General features: G+C 39.5%; 1 protein-coding gene across 4 annotated transcripts in view; it reads right to left on the bottom strand.

Annotated features, from left to right (window-relative positions):
- The window catches only part of sema6cb (semaphorin 6Cb), a 150,814-nt gene extending 138,843 nt beyond the window's left edge, over positions 1-11,971 (bottom strand). For all 4 annotated transcript variants that reach the window (XM_063485546.1, XM_063485548.1, XM_063485549.1 and 1 more), the window contains exon 1: positions 11,783-11,971. The gene's annotated coding sequence lies outside the window, so the exon portion shown is untranslated. The remainder of the gene's footprint in view (positions 1-11,782) is intronic.
- Between the last annotated feature and the right edge of the window lie 636 nt (positions 11,972-12,607).

Here is a 12,607-nt window from a genome sequence, read left to right as displayed (position 1 = left end):
GGGTGTGTTTTGTTGTGTTTGTGTGTCTCTTGGTGGAAATAAGTTTACAGCCTCAGAGTAAATTAATGAACATGTTTTTAAAGCCTGGCGCAGTCATCCACATCACTGTGGGGCACACACACACACACACACACACACACACACACACACACACACACACACTTATGCCAAAATTATCATGTGCAATTACTCTAAGATTGTTTTCATGTTTGGGGAATCATAGTTTGACTAACAGAATTTTTTGACAAGCAACATGACCTTTTCCTTCACCAGTGGATATCCAAAATTCAATAACACAGCTGAAAATTGACATAATTGATGGCTATTTTATTAATATATGCTCAAGTAACAAGATTCAACCTTTGTTTCCATTTGCTTTCTTATTTAGTCACACTCACTATAACCCAATTATAAATGTGTCATGTATGTAAGATGCTTTTTTCCTCAGTAATGCAAAAAGAAGAAAGATGAACAGCTCACAATCTGAGATAACACATGATGCATGATGCAAGAAATGTTAACCTGGTGCTCAAATGATTCTCTGCTTATTTGATTAGGGAATAGGCAGAAATTAAGTTGAATTCAATTTAATCTATTGCCAAATCAAAACAAAAGTAATTTCAGTGCATTTAGTAAGGTCAAGACCTTATAGAGATATAGAGCAAACTTAAATGTATTAATCTAATTATGTTATTTAGGTTTGGGGGCATTTTAATTTGTTTTTCTCTGATTTATGTCAGTAAATTCGATCTCTTGGCGTTTTTAGTCTATGGTCCGGAAATAAAAATAAGCAACACAGTGTGATAGGGCTGTGCGATATGACCAAAATCTCATATCCCGATATAAGACATTTATCGTCCTGACAACGATATAAATCACAAAAATGTAATATTTTCTGTAAATTCTGTGAATCTCGGGCAGCTCGACTTGCGTGAAGTGTTTCCAGCTGGGCGTCCTTTACCTGGAGTCCAGTGTCCGATGCATGAAACGATACATTTTAAGACATAAGTAGTAATGGCCGCCGTTTTCTTTCAAAGTTTGAGTCTAAGGTTTATTTTTTAGCACCTGACGGCTCTTTTTTGCTTCTCATCCGTAAACTCTCTGCATACTCTTTCACGTGATTCAGTTTATTTTGAAAAGTCTCAACAGGATCTTGACAGCGGAACCACGCGATGGTTTTACCATCATTGTTGCTAACGACAACGCATTAAAACAGGCGCTTGTCCGTCCGTAGTGTGGTTATATTAAATATAAGAGAAAGAGAGAACATTAGGAAATTATTATAGCCACTACAGTGACCATCAAAACGATGAAAAAAATATTGCTGTAAACAGTTTATTTTATGACACCACGAAACCAATGATAGCGTAATAGGAAACGTAATAGACGTTTTTATATTGTCATCCGATATACATCGTTATATCAAACAGCCCTACATTGTGACATTTTAATTCTTCTTAACATTTCTTTGCATCGGTGCTTAACCATCAAGGGATTCATGGTGAATCTATGAAGAAGAATTCTTTTTTCCCCTGACCACAAGAATGCAAACTCATACACAATCTCACAGCTGCAGTAGTGAGTCAACACATGGTTAATAAACTGGTACACACACTCTCCAAATGGAAAGAGTTCAGGGCACTTGAGAGGAGGAGGAGGTCTGTTTTACTCACCCTGGACCCCTGCCCGGTTTGGATTCATATGACACTAACTGAAACCCCCTGATAAACCCTCCCCCTCAAACACTGATATAAAAATAGCCTCAGTTTAATGGAAACAAGCCCGGAGTTCTGAGAAATGGATGAAAATGACCAAGCTAAGTGTAGGCGAGCAGACTTATCGCACATTGTCCAAGCCAAACATTCACTGCACATATGGTGACCACTAAAATATACACAAATAATAGCATGAGAGCGTCAGAGCAGATTAAAACAGCCAACATCCGGCCCCAAATGCTCACACAGGTAAAACATTTCATACTCACCCAGGAATTCACAGTTAAATCTTAAAAGAAAACACACTATAGATTCTAATTTTAACACATTACAAATTTAAGCACAAGGGTATGCACAGTGTTGTTTGCACAAAATCAGCCACAATTCCTATCTGCAAAGCGCAGGTTGCATGCATAAGAAATCGGATAAAGACCCCGAGGGAGGCCGAGAGTTGGGAAGCCAATCTCAGTTCCGGAAAATATCAATCTACCTTCCACCTAAATTTAGGGTTTGCAGAGTTTAACTTCTGCTATCCATTTAAAGTAAGACCAGTACAGTAAGTGCATGTAGAACTGCCCAACCTTTCAAGGAATGGGGTCAAATGGTTTGGGCTATTTTTGGAAAGTTTGGAAATTAGATGCATTTATGATTCTCTTTCAAAGTATGACTGTCATATTACCATCCAGCTGTGAGAAGAGCCCATTTCATTTTCAAAAGATGTGAGATAACTCCCTGCAGAAAAAAATCAATTCTCTGACCACTTAAATGAATTAAATATGTGAATACCTGTCACCTGAGTGTGTGAAGAATAGAAACGAGGAACTACTACTGTTTGAAGGCATCAGCTGTGGATGAATAGGACAGGAGGGAAGGAGGAAAAAAACGTAGGTTTTTAATTTCCTGCTTCATTTCATGTTTCAGGGCCATAAAAATTCTCATTTCAAAAAAACTGCAATAAGCAACAATGAGGCATGATCATAACTCAAAGTTACTTCAATAGCACCAACACACCAGACCCCTCCTCCCTCATGCAGTCAACCTAATTGCTTTAGTCGAGATCTGACAAGCCAGACAATTTCTGTGCAACAGATTATCAAAAGAGAAACCTGAGAAAAATCAGATATTCAATCTCTCAGTCTCACTCTGCCAGAAACTCTTAACCCACATTGCTTTGCATCACCCAATTCGTTCCGCATATCTGCTCTACAGCCTTAGCGATGGCCATTTCAACATCAACACTTTGCACACTTCCTTCCAAGTCTTTCAGTGCAGCCCACTTCTGGTGGATTTCAATTATGTTTGGCAAACCTCTCAAATGTGAGTATTTGGCGGGGTTCTCTCTTTTCCCCCCCCCATTCTACACTTGATACATTTATGTGCATGCAGAACTGGAAGTACCAACTCATTTTATTATTATTTCCAAAAACGAATCAGTTGATTTATAGTATGAGAAATAAAATAAATACAGTGGCTTAAAGTGCAATATGACACTTACAGTTGCTTGTTTTATATGACCAGCTATCAAAAGATTTACTATGAAAACAGGCATCATTTTGCATTTGTGTTTGAAAAAACAAAAAAAGAAGTAATAATGCCAGCAGCTCCAATATTGCTCTAAAACATTAGCAGACTGGATTACTGACACAACATAAATTCCTTACGCACGGTACTCACAATCTTTACAAAAATAAAGTCTCTCATCCTCGAAATGCGCAAAGCAGGCATGCATCTGACTAAAAAGTAACACTCTGTTTAAACAGCAGACTAATGAAGAGTCTAAAAACAACTGTATCAAAACAGACACGGGTGACAGCTGATTCTCAGGCATTGTTAGCCAGCTTAAATGAGGCCAGTCTTTTTTCTGCCACCCTATCTGGATCAGCCTTGTTTTCTCTCAGTTCACCATTTCAGGAGTTGTGAGATTTTAATCTGTGCCACCAAAAGCTCTGTGTGTAATGATATCCAGCCAAACATGTAGGGACAAACTAGCCCTTTTTTATTAATAACATTTTTTTTAATAACATTTTTTTTTTTAAAAAGACCCAAATGTTTGTCTTGGATAGAGACGTGCTCCAATTCAAAGCAATACATGTCTGTAACAACTTATTCTGCGGAAAATAAGCTGTGCCTAATGTTCTTTTTGAAAGTGCAAACCAAAACAAAAAGAGCTCTGGTTATCTTGTAGGTCTTTGCCAGGGACAAAGATGGATGGTTACATTTCCTCCAGAAACAACAGCTGTTTGTTTGCAGGAAATAGGAGAGTAACTTGGCTGTTAGTAGAAGCTGTGATAGCCACTGTGGCTGAACAGGCAAAGAAAAAAAAAAGCTCCACTAAAAGAAGCAAAAACTTCACAAATTGAAAACAGCATTACAGTCTTGCCCACACCACTTGATTGAGAGCCAATCTCTGAAAAGTGAGGCACACACAGAAAAAAAAAGAAGAAGAAAGAAACAACAACCAGCAATGAAGATGAAAATGCTGAAGAAAACATGATACTGCACAACGGAGAAAATAGATAAACGTTGTTGAGGACATGCACTATAAAATGTTTCCAGGTTTAGTGGAAAGGCAATCAAAAATTTTTAGAAATAAAACAGGAAAATGCACAGGGAAAAAAATAAAGAACTCAACCATCTTAAACACTGCCAACTAAAGGACTTATATAATCTTTTGTGCTTAATTGTCAAAACACAAGAACTCCAAACTGCACTGATACAGTGCAGAACTGAAATAAGTTAATAATTAAGGCAAAATTAATCTCTCTCTTATCTTTCACTTTACAAGCGAACAAAAAACAAAACTCAAAACAAAAGCCAAATCAAGGACCAGCCACTCCTGCTCTAGAAAAACAAAAATGCAACACGAGGAAATGTTGCTGGGCTGCACACCAAACCACATTACTACAACTTCCACATTCATCTTGTGATGCACACAGCAATAAACCAAATTGCTGGAAAAGGAGCTGCTAAAACACATTTTTTACGAGTATTAAGAAACCCAAAACTCCTTTGGTTTATTCCATATCAAATCATTACATTTTTTTGAACAATTTCTGCTCAAAATTTCTGCCTGTAAAATCTATGGTTTAAAATGTAGACATATATAATTATAGCTGTATATAGCAAATACGTTTCTGTCTACCCATAACATGTTTCCTGACTAGCCACTATTTAAGGGGTTTTTTGTTTTTGTTTTTCTTTTTAAATGCATCTGTCCTGAATTATAGATCCTGCTTCAATGTTATGGCCAGAAAGGTCAGTGAAAATTTCAGGTTTTTATCTTTAACAGTTTTGAAGATATTCATGTTCAAACATTGATTCGGATTTCAAAGTGTGAAAAACATGCTAGAAGTAGGCTTACTTTCCCATTTCAGTGAATGTATATGGAGATGGTTGAGCTGACAGTGATTAGAGAATGACCCCAATTGTTACCAAAATTTGATCCACCCGATACAACATCATTTGGAAAGTGTGGAGGAGTCATATCAATGTGATTATTTTCATGTGTGTGGGGAGCCAACAGGAAGTCAGCTGGCTGGTTTGGCCAGAGGCAGTCTCACTTACACACGCTCCCTGCAAGCTCAGCTCAGAAGGATGGCAATGTGCATACTCTGTGAGCCCAGGTCTGCAGTAACACACAACTGGGTAATTCATAGAGGACACTGTGCACATGTGTAACTTTTATTGGAATAATAGAAAAGGCAGATGCTGCTGTTATACTTGTCTACTTTGGGATCTGTGTTTTCTAGTTCTTGGCCAAATTAAAGTTACCCAAAGTTTAACTCCAGCCAAGAATTGAATATCATTCTCCAACTGTGCCACCAAAATAATAAGAATACATGCAGAGCAGCTATCTAGAATTATTCAAACATTAAAAAAAAAAGTCATACACAACCAAATATGGCCTAATTAATTCACATTAGCAAAGCTTTTGTAACTGACTGCAGCAAATGTGCAACATTTCTCTTTGCTACACAGTATTTGTAACATATCATGGCTGTGTTTCAGGTGATAAAATACATAGTTTGTCCCCTCCCTCAACACACTAATTTTAAAGTGTAGTTATGTGTTGTTCTGTACTCTGTTTATCAAAGCCAGTTGTTCCGGCATAACTAATACAGGTTTTTGTTCTTTATTCGATCTTCCCCATATGCTACACCAGCTGCAATTTTTCCAGTGTTTCGGCCATTATGTGTGTGACATAGACTGGGCAGTCTCAATAAATTGCACTGCTAAAAACAGTTAGATGGGACAAAGGATCGGAATCGAGAAACAGTTCTCCACATTTTTCAATCCATTGGAACTGTATGCCTCTAAGCCTCTAAGCCTCTAAGCTCATCAATTCCTTTTATCAGAGCCGGCATGTTTTTCTGAGAGTCACACATCGCAAAACAGTGACATTAAAGTCACAGCGCAGAGTTTTTTGTACACTTGGGCCTTTTTATAGGTTTCTACAATGTTTTTGTGTGGAGACAAAGATAAAATCAGAAAACAAAACACTGAAAGACAAGCTCAATAACAATGCTGATATTAATAATCAGATACCCATCTGTCTACTTTAGTACTTTCAAATGCACTGAAGTAATAGGCAAGTAAAAGCCAACTTTAGTGCCTAATGTCTGATCATTTTTATTAACATGCCAGCATGTTTAAGTACAGCACTATGAATAAGTCTTGACCTGCCCCCCTTTTTACATTACATTAAGCTTAAAAATTAGAAATAGGTGCAGTGCATTGAATAATATGCAAACATAGGCGTAAATACAGTATATAAGTCAATATTTGGTATGACCATTTATTCTTCAGTGCACCCTGAACTATCTTAAGGAAAGCTTGAGATGACTGTTGTTGTGATTTGGTGTTATATAAATAAAATTGAACTGAATTAATTTGATTTGAATTTAATTGAATTAAAGGTTTCTTGTAATTTCTTTAAGTAGTCTTTAGGAAATTCGGATGCTGGCCGTCTTTAGTTACGTTCTCTGTCAAGATGATCCCATACTGCCTTAATGTTCTGCATTTATGATGTTACTTTTGGTAACTATTGGTAAATAGCTAAACAACTAATAAGGTCTCTGGTGTACAGTATATACCATTTGAATGAAATTAATATTTAGCTTATAAAAACATAAAACATTCACTGTAGTTTCCAATTTTACCAATACAAGCAATAAGGACGTGAGACTGGGAAGTCATGGGGCAATTTGTTCCATGTTAAGCCTGACTGGCTAATCAATGATGCAGGAGGACTGCTCACATTATGAAGTAATTAAGAGATCATTTGGAGCAACAAACTGGGCCCTTCTGCCATTCCCCATCTGACCCAACTAAGAGTTCAAGAATCAATAGCTAGTATGTATGACCAGAGGCTACTTAAAGAGACACGTGTTTCCTCATATCAGTTGCTTCCTACAATTAAACACAGAGGCAAGAAATGGAATCATAAACGTTTGGGATTTTTGCTCTCTGTGGATGTAAGAGAGGCTGTTGTGATGTCTGCATTATCTTAATCTTTGGGGAGCTCTGCTACTGACTGTTGTGGTTTTCAAAATAAACTGGATTTTGTGGATTGTGGGTCACACAGCTGAATGGGCATTTTGGAGGATCTTTGTGCTTATTCAACAGCTAATAATTCTATATGTATATAAAAAAGAAAAAACCTTCAAGTGCACACAGCGCACCGCATTAGCTACTTCTTCACATAGAATATGCATGAAAAATGACAAGAATTTATTTTTGGATGATTCATTTTCTTTCCATTCAGGAGAAATCCTTTTTGTGGCACATGCTGCTTCCAAGCTTCCCCGTAGGTAGCATACACAGCCTCCTTGTTACACAAATCAAAGAGTGAGTGTGTCTGATATCTGAAGATAGGTATTCTGTCCTTCATCTAAAGGGCAACTGATATGGAGTGAGAGAGACAAAAAGCATGAAACTACAAGTATCATTACTTGACTTCAGCATTTTTAAAAAGACAAACCACACTGAAAACAGTGAAACCTCAGTGCATGACTTAATACAGAAAAGAAACAAAGGAGAATAAAGCTGAGGTCTGATTTTTGACAAAGACTCCTTTGTGATATACGAGACCCCCATTTAGACTAAAAATATGAATTTGAGCTAATTTGCTGACATTGAGAGCCACAGGTTATATTTTCCACTCCAATTGCTGGACTGCATCCACCATGCTTCATGAAGTGTTACCAGACAGTCATCCTGTGTTCCTGCCGCACTGCATGTGGCTATGGCGAGTTGGAAAACGGAGACCCAGTCCATGTTTGACAAGGGGTTAATGTTTCTGAGGAACAGCTTGACAAAACCTCAGGAAGACAGCCAGTCTGGATAGAAGCACCAAGGCCTGTCTCTTGTCCAGTTTGTGGTTTGCCGCCTCCCGCCATCTTTTTCTTCTTCCTTCACTTCTTCCCTCTAGCCTTTCACTGAACTCAAAGGTTTTCCTCCCAAAACTTACACACTCATCAGCTTGGCTATAATTTTCAGTTCTGCACTAACCACAGGACCACTTGCGGGATGAAGCTGCACGCCTGTTATTGAAATCAAAAGTAATAATAAGCCTGCTAAGGATTCACATCTAACAGTTAATGACTGGACCTGTCAGTGCCGTATTCACCTTTACTTTCAACAAGCTGCGACAATCAGAGGAAAACAGATGCAGCTGGCAGTATATATTATGTCTGTGCCACTGGCAATCTGTAAATGAACTTTAAAAACCACACAGGCTGATAAACCTGGGAGATACAGTACACTGAATCAGCAAAATGATGAGCAACAACTTTACTTCAAGGCACAGTAAAGAAGCTCCTTCTGCTCAGTAAGAAAAAAAAGCAAAAAAAAAAAAAAAAAAAAACTCCAAAAGCTACACTAGTCAGAATAATAACAAAGACCCACTGGCTATAATGCAAACGGCACGAGGTAGGTTTGTATGATAGTCTTAAACTGTGCATTTGTAACGCTTTATTCAACATGTTAATGCGATTTCTTACCAGCTATGGCCAAACCAGGCCAGACCTGGAGGCCAAGGCCTTGTGGTCCCAGCAGATAGCCTGGACCAGCCTGTGCTGTGTCAGCCCTGGATTATGGATGACAGGGAGCCTGCGGGGCTGACAGGTAATAATTCACTCCCCAGGGGTCCCACATCCTTCGCTGGACACAACGCAACCAACCAGGAAAGAGCAGGGGGGAAGCAGCCTTGGACTTCACATCCTCATAACCCACCCTCTTCCCTTTTTCAACCATGCCCTTCAAGAAGCCAAGCTCTCATTGCCTCCACAGTTGCCACGGGTTACCAGCCATTATCAAAATGAAATATGAGGTGCCACAGACCGGTGACTCTCTCAGGTACAGGGCCAAACAAAGTCCCATATGTTGCGGATGAGGAGTGGCGATTAACTGTTGCTTCCTGAAGCACGGCACTGCACCCACCCTTCTTTAGACGTCAGCAGTTGCACAAGTGCTTAAAGTCTAAAGCACTTCAGACAATTTTGAACATGATGTGAAACAAAATTTATCCCAAAATATATTATCTATGCCTTCAAGTTCCACTGAGCTCAAAATAGGGCACAGCAATTTACCAACTTCAAATTCGCCTGAGGGTTTAATGTAAAGTGTCTTCATCAGTCCTGCTGAAGTTCATCTTTTTTTTTTTTTTTTTTTTCTTCTGACCAATCCAAAGTGCAGACTAACTGTGTGTGTGTGTGTGTGTGTGTGTGTACATACGCCTATGTTCTGAGTACTTTATCTTGATGATGAAAATGGAAATAGGCTTGCTGAATGTCCCCCAAGGGCCACAGTCCTCAGCCCCTGGTTAGGAGCCTATTTCAACCATCATTACCCTGAGGACCATTAGGAAGATGCCATCTGCACACACAGGGCCCCTCCATCGGGGCTTCTTGTCACTTCAAACTAAAAGCAAGCAGCGGAATGGAAATTGGAAATAAAATTACACACTGCGCTAAATGCACCATTAACCATGCTAACTGAGCGACCGACCTATCGGGGCCTGAAAATGAGAGCTGGACGAAGAGCAAGCAATTTTCAGCAGTGACAGGGAAATGAACGCACTGCTGGTACTTTGCTCTCGCTCACATTCACAACTATAACTCACCCATCAGCAGAATGTGACTTTCCTAATGGTAAGAGAATGAAAAAAATAAAAAACAAAGAGTTGGTTCATTGCGACTGTGGGCGACAACCACAAATGAGGGCTGAATGTAGATTTGTATGAACTGTGCACAGTACAGATGGGACCACAGACCACCACTGCTGCTGCTTAAGCATTGGATACTTTGCACAGAAGCGTCCCACTAGTCCTGCACAACAGCAGCAGCACCTTTCCCCTGGTTAGCGCACCAGTTACATGTCAAATAAAATAACCTGAAACCACACTGCAATGTCCTCGCAGCAGCAAAGAGTGCCAAGTCATTGTACAACTAGGGTAGGAAACCGCAAGCCATCAGTGGCTTCATCATCCTATGATATCACTGCAGCAGCTGTGAGGAGTGGGGACAAGGCAAAACAAAAACAAAAAAAAAACAAACAACAACAACCCAAAGAAGATCACAAGATCTAATCACACTTTCTGCTTAAACATCTGACTGCTCGAGGAAAACATCATGCAACAGCCAGAACAAAAAGGCACATGCTAGATGAGTAAGTGCTGGCTCTGCTGTTCAATCCAGGCAATGCAACCCTTAAGCTGAACATGAATTTTTAAAATGCCTGGGAAACTTTTGCAAGGCTACAGATACAGCAAAGAGAAACGGCAGAAGCGGGCAGCCTTTGACTTAAGCAAGAGGGCATGCAGTCTACAATATCACCTTGCAAGAGTCCAGGATCGAAAAGGCAGTGGTGTAGTCTGTCAGTGTTTATGCACAACAGAGATTTATTTATTGTTGAAATGTTCTTAGCCTCAACTGAAACTGAACACCCACTTAGGGAAATTAGAGGACTAATGCACAACAGGCTGAGACAAATCGTGGTATCCCTTTGTGCGGACGACGGTTCTAAAAGCAGCCACGAGCATCTATTTCAACATAAACATTCACCAGCGACTCCTAGGAAAGCAGGAGAAGAGAAGAAAAACACAGGTTTCTAATTTCTTTCTGCATCGTAGGCAACACTGAGGTCTAATGCAGGTTCTCCCGTTGAAACCTGTTAGAACAATGAGCTCATCGTTTTCCCTCAGAGTTTGGCATTAAGACAAGTAAGCGTGATTTAAGAGGTAAAATCTGTGCAAAGTGAGAGGGAGATGTGCCGTTTCATAATAATCCAACTGTCACGTAATTGCTGCTTTTCTTTTCCAGAAACTCACACTGATTTCCCCCCCCTCTATCTGATGGTGAAAACGAAGCAAATTCTCCATTACGCACTAATCCCCCGCTTTTTTTTTCCTTTCTTTTTTTTTCCACAATCAGGTCCTTGATAAACAAGTTTGGGCTGCTTCCGCCAGAAAATAAACCAAAAATTCAATTAGTGTCTCAGGCGAGATGCCAGTCAGAGACGTGTTATCGGTTGCTTATTTGTGATAAGTTGCTGGGGTCTCTTGCAGCAACAAGAGAGAAAACGTGTGTGTCAGGTTTTCATATGACCACGCATATAGTTTTCGCTGCCGACACAAACACATCTTCCAAACCCGTCCGTGATACACACATGAAAATAATGAAAAGAAAAAGAAAGAGAGCTACTGCAAAAAAAAAACAACAAAAAAAAAACTATTAAATAAAACTGGTCTAACCCTGGCTGATGCCAGATTGTAATGTCTGTTATTCAGTTAGCAGTGCAGAAAAAAGGGTGACTTCGAAACACAGCCGAGAAAAACGGAAAACCAGCGGCTTCTCCGGACCATAAATGAAACTCCGGGAGAGTACAGGGACAGTTCAGGCTTATTAAAAGCGTCTGATATGTTGTTTTCAAGTGATTATCGTCGCTCTTCACATGCCTAAATAAGCTCTCTTCTGTGGCAAACTTAAAGCATCTGTCTCCTAATGAGCAAAGTAAGCACAGCTGCAACAGCATCGCCAAAGTCTTCAACTAGTAAACGAACCACTTACCTTCGTGCTTCCACCTTGAAAATACACACGTCGCAGTGTTTCTGAGATAGTGTCGCAGAGAACAAGCTGTAAAGTCTCGAGAATGACGAAGGAAAAAAAAGCGGGGTTGTTAGTTTTAGCTAGTTGTTTCTGAAATGGTTAGTATTCCCAGAGCGCCAGCGTAGCAAAAAGACGCCCCTCACTGTTGTGACAGGACTGAAGCTGGTTAGACTGAAATCACAACACCTCGGCTGCAGCTCAGGCCACGCCCCCGTAGTGCTGTTTGACAGGGGTTCAAACCAATCAAGATGAGGTTGCCTTCGATTGGCCAATGGAGCAGTTTTATTGTGCTACGCCCCGCCCCTGCAATGCTCACTTTTCTCCCAGATGTTGAATGCCTCAGCAGCAGGGTCCCCATACAGTTTAGCCAGCCAATCAGAGCGCGGGACACGGGGTTTAAACACAGATAATTTAACTTTATGGGAGGAGTTGAATGTATTTAAACCAATGTGAAAGTACTTTAGCCGCACTATTATCTTGCACATTAGCCCGCACTATAGGGTATTATAAAATGTTTGTTAGAGAGTTATTTTTCTTAATTCAGGTGTTATTATTTTACAGTTTATAATAAAGCATCTTATAACAGAAACAAAATTTAGTATAGTCATGCTAGTGGATTTGACTAATCTACTGTTTGTACAGAATATACATGTATGAGTGAATATTGTTAGTGTAAGAGCCGTTCATTACAGTAATTATTAGTACTCGATATTATACATGAAATGTTAGAAATATTAAATGTTAGAAAACAATGAAAATACTCTTCTGAGTGCCCTACAGAAGCTC

Source organism: Pelmatolapia mariae, linkage group LG10_11 (genome assembly GCF_036321145.2).
Source record: "Pelmatolapia mariae isolate MD_Pm_ZW linkage group LG10_11, Pm_UMD_F_2, whole genome shotgun sequence".
Lineage (NCBI taxonomy): Eukaryota > Metazoa > Chordata > Actinopteri > Cichliformes > Cichlidae > Pelmatolapia > Pelmatolapia mariae.
Note: the sequence above shows the minus strand (reverse complement) of the source record. Positions and strands in the feature narration are given on the sequence as shown.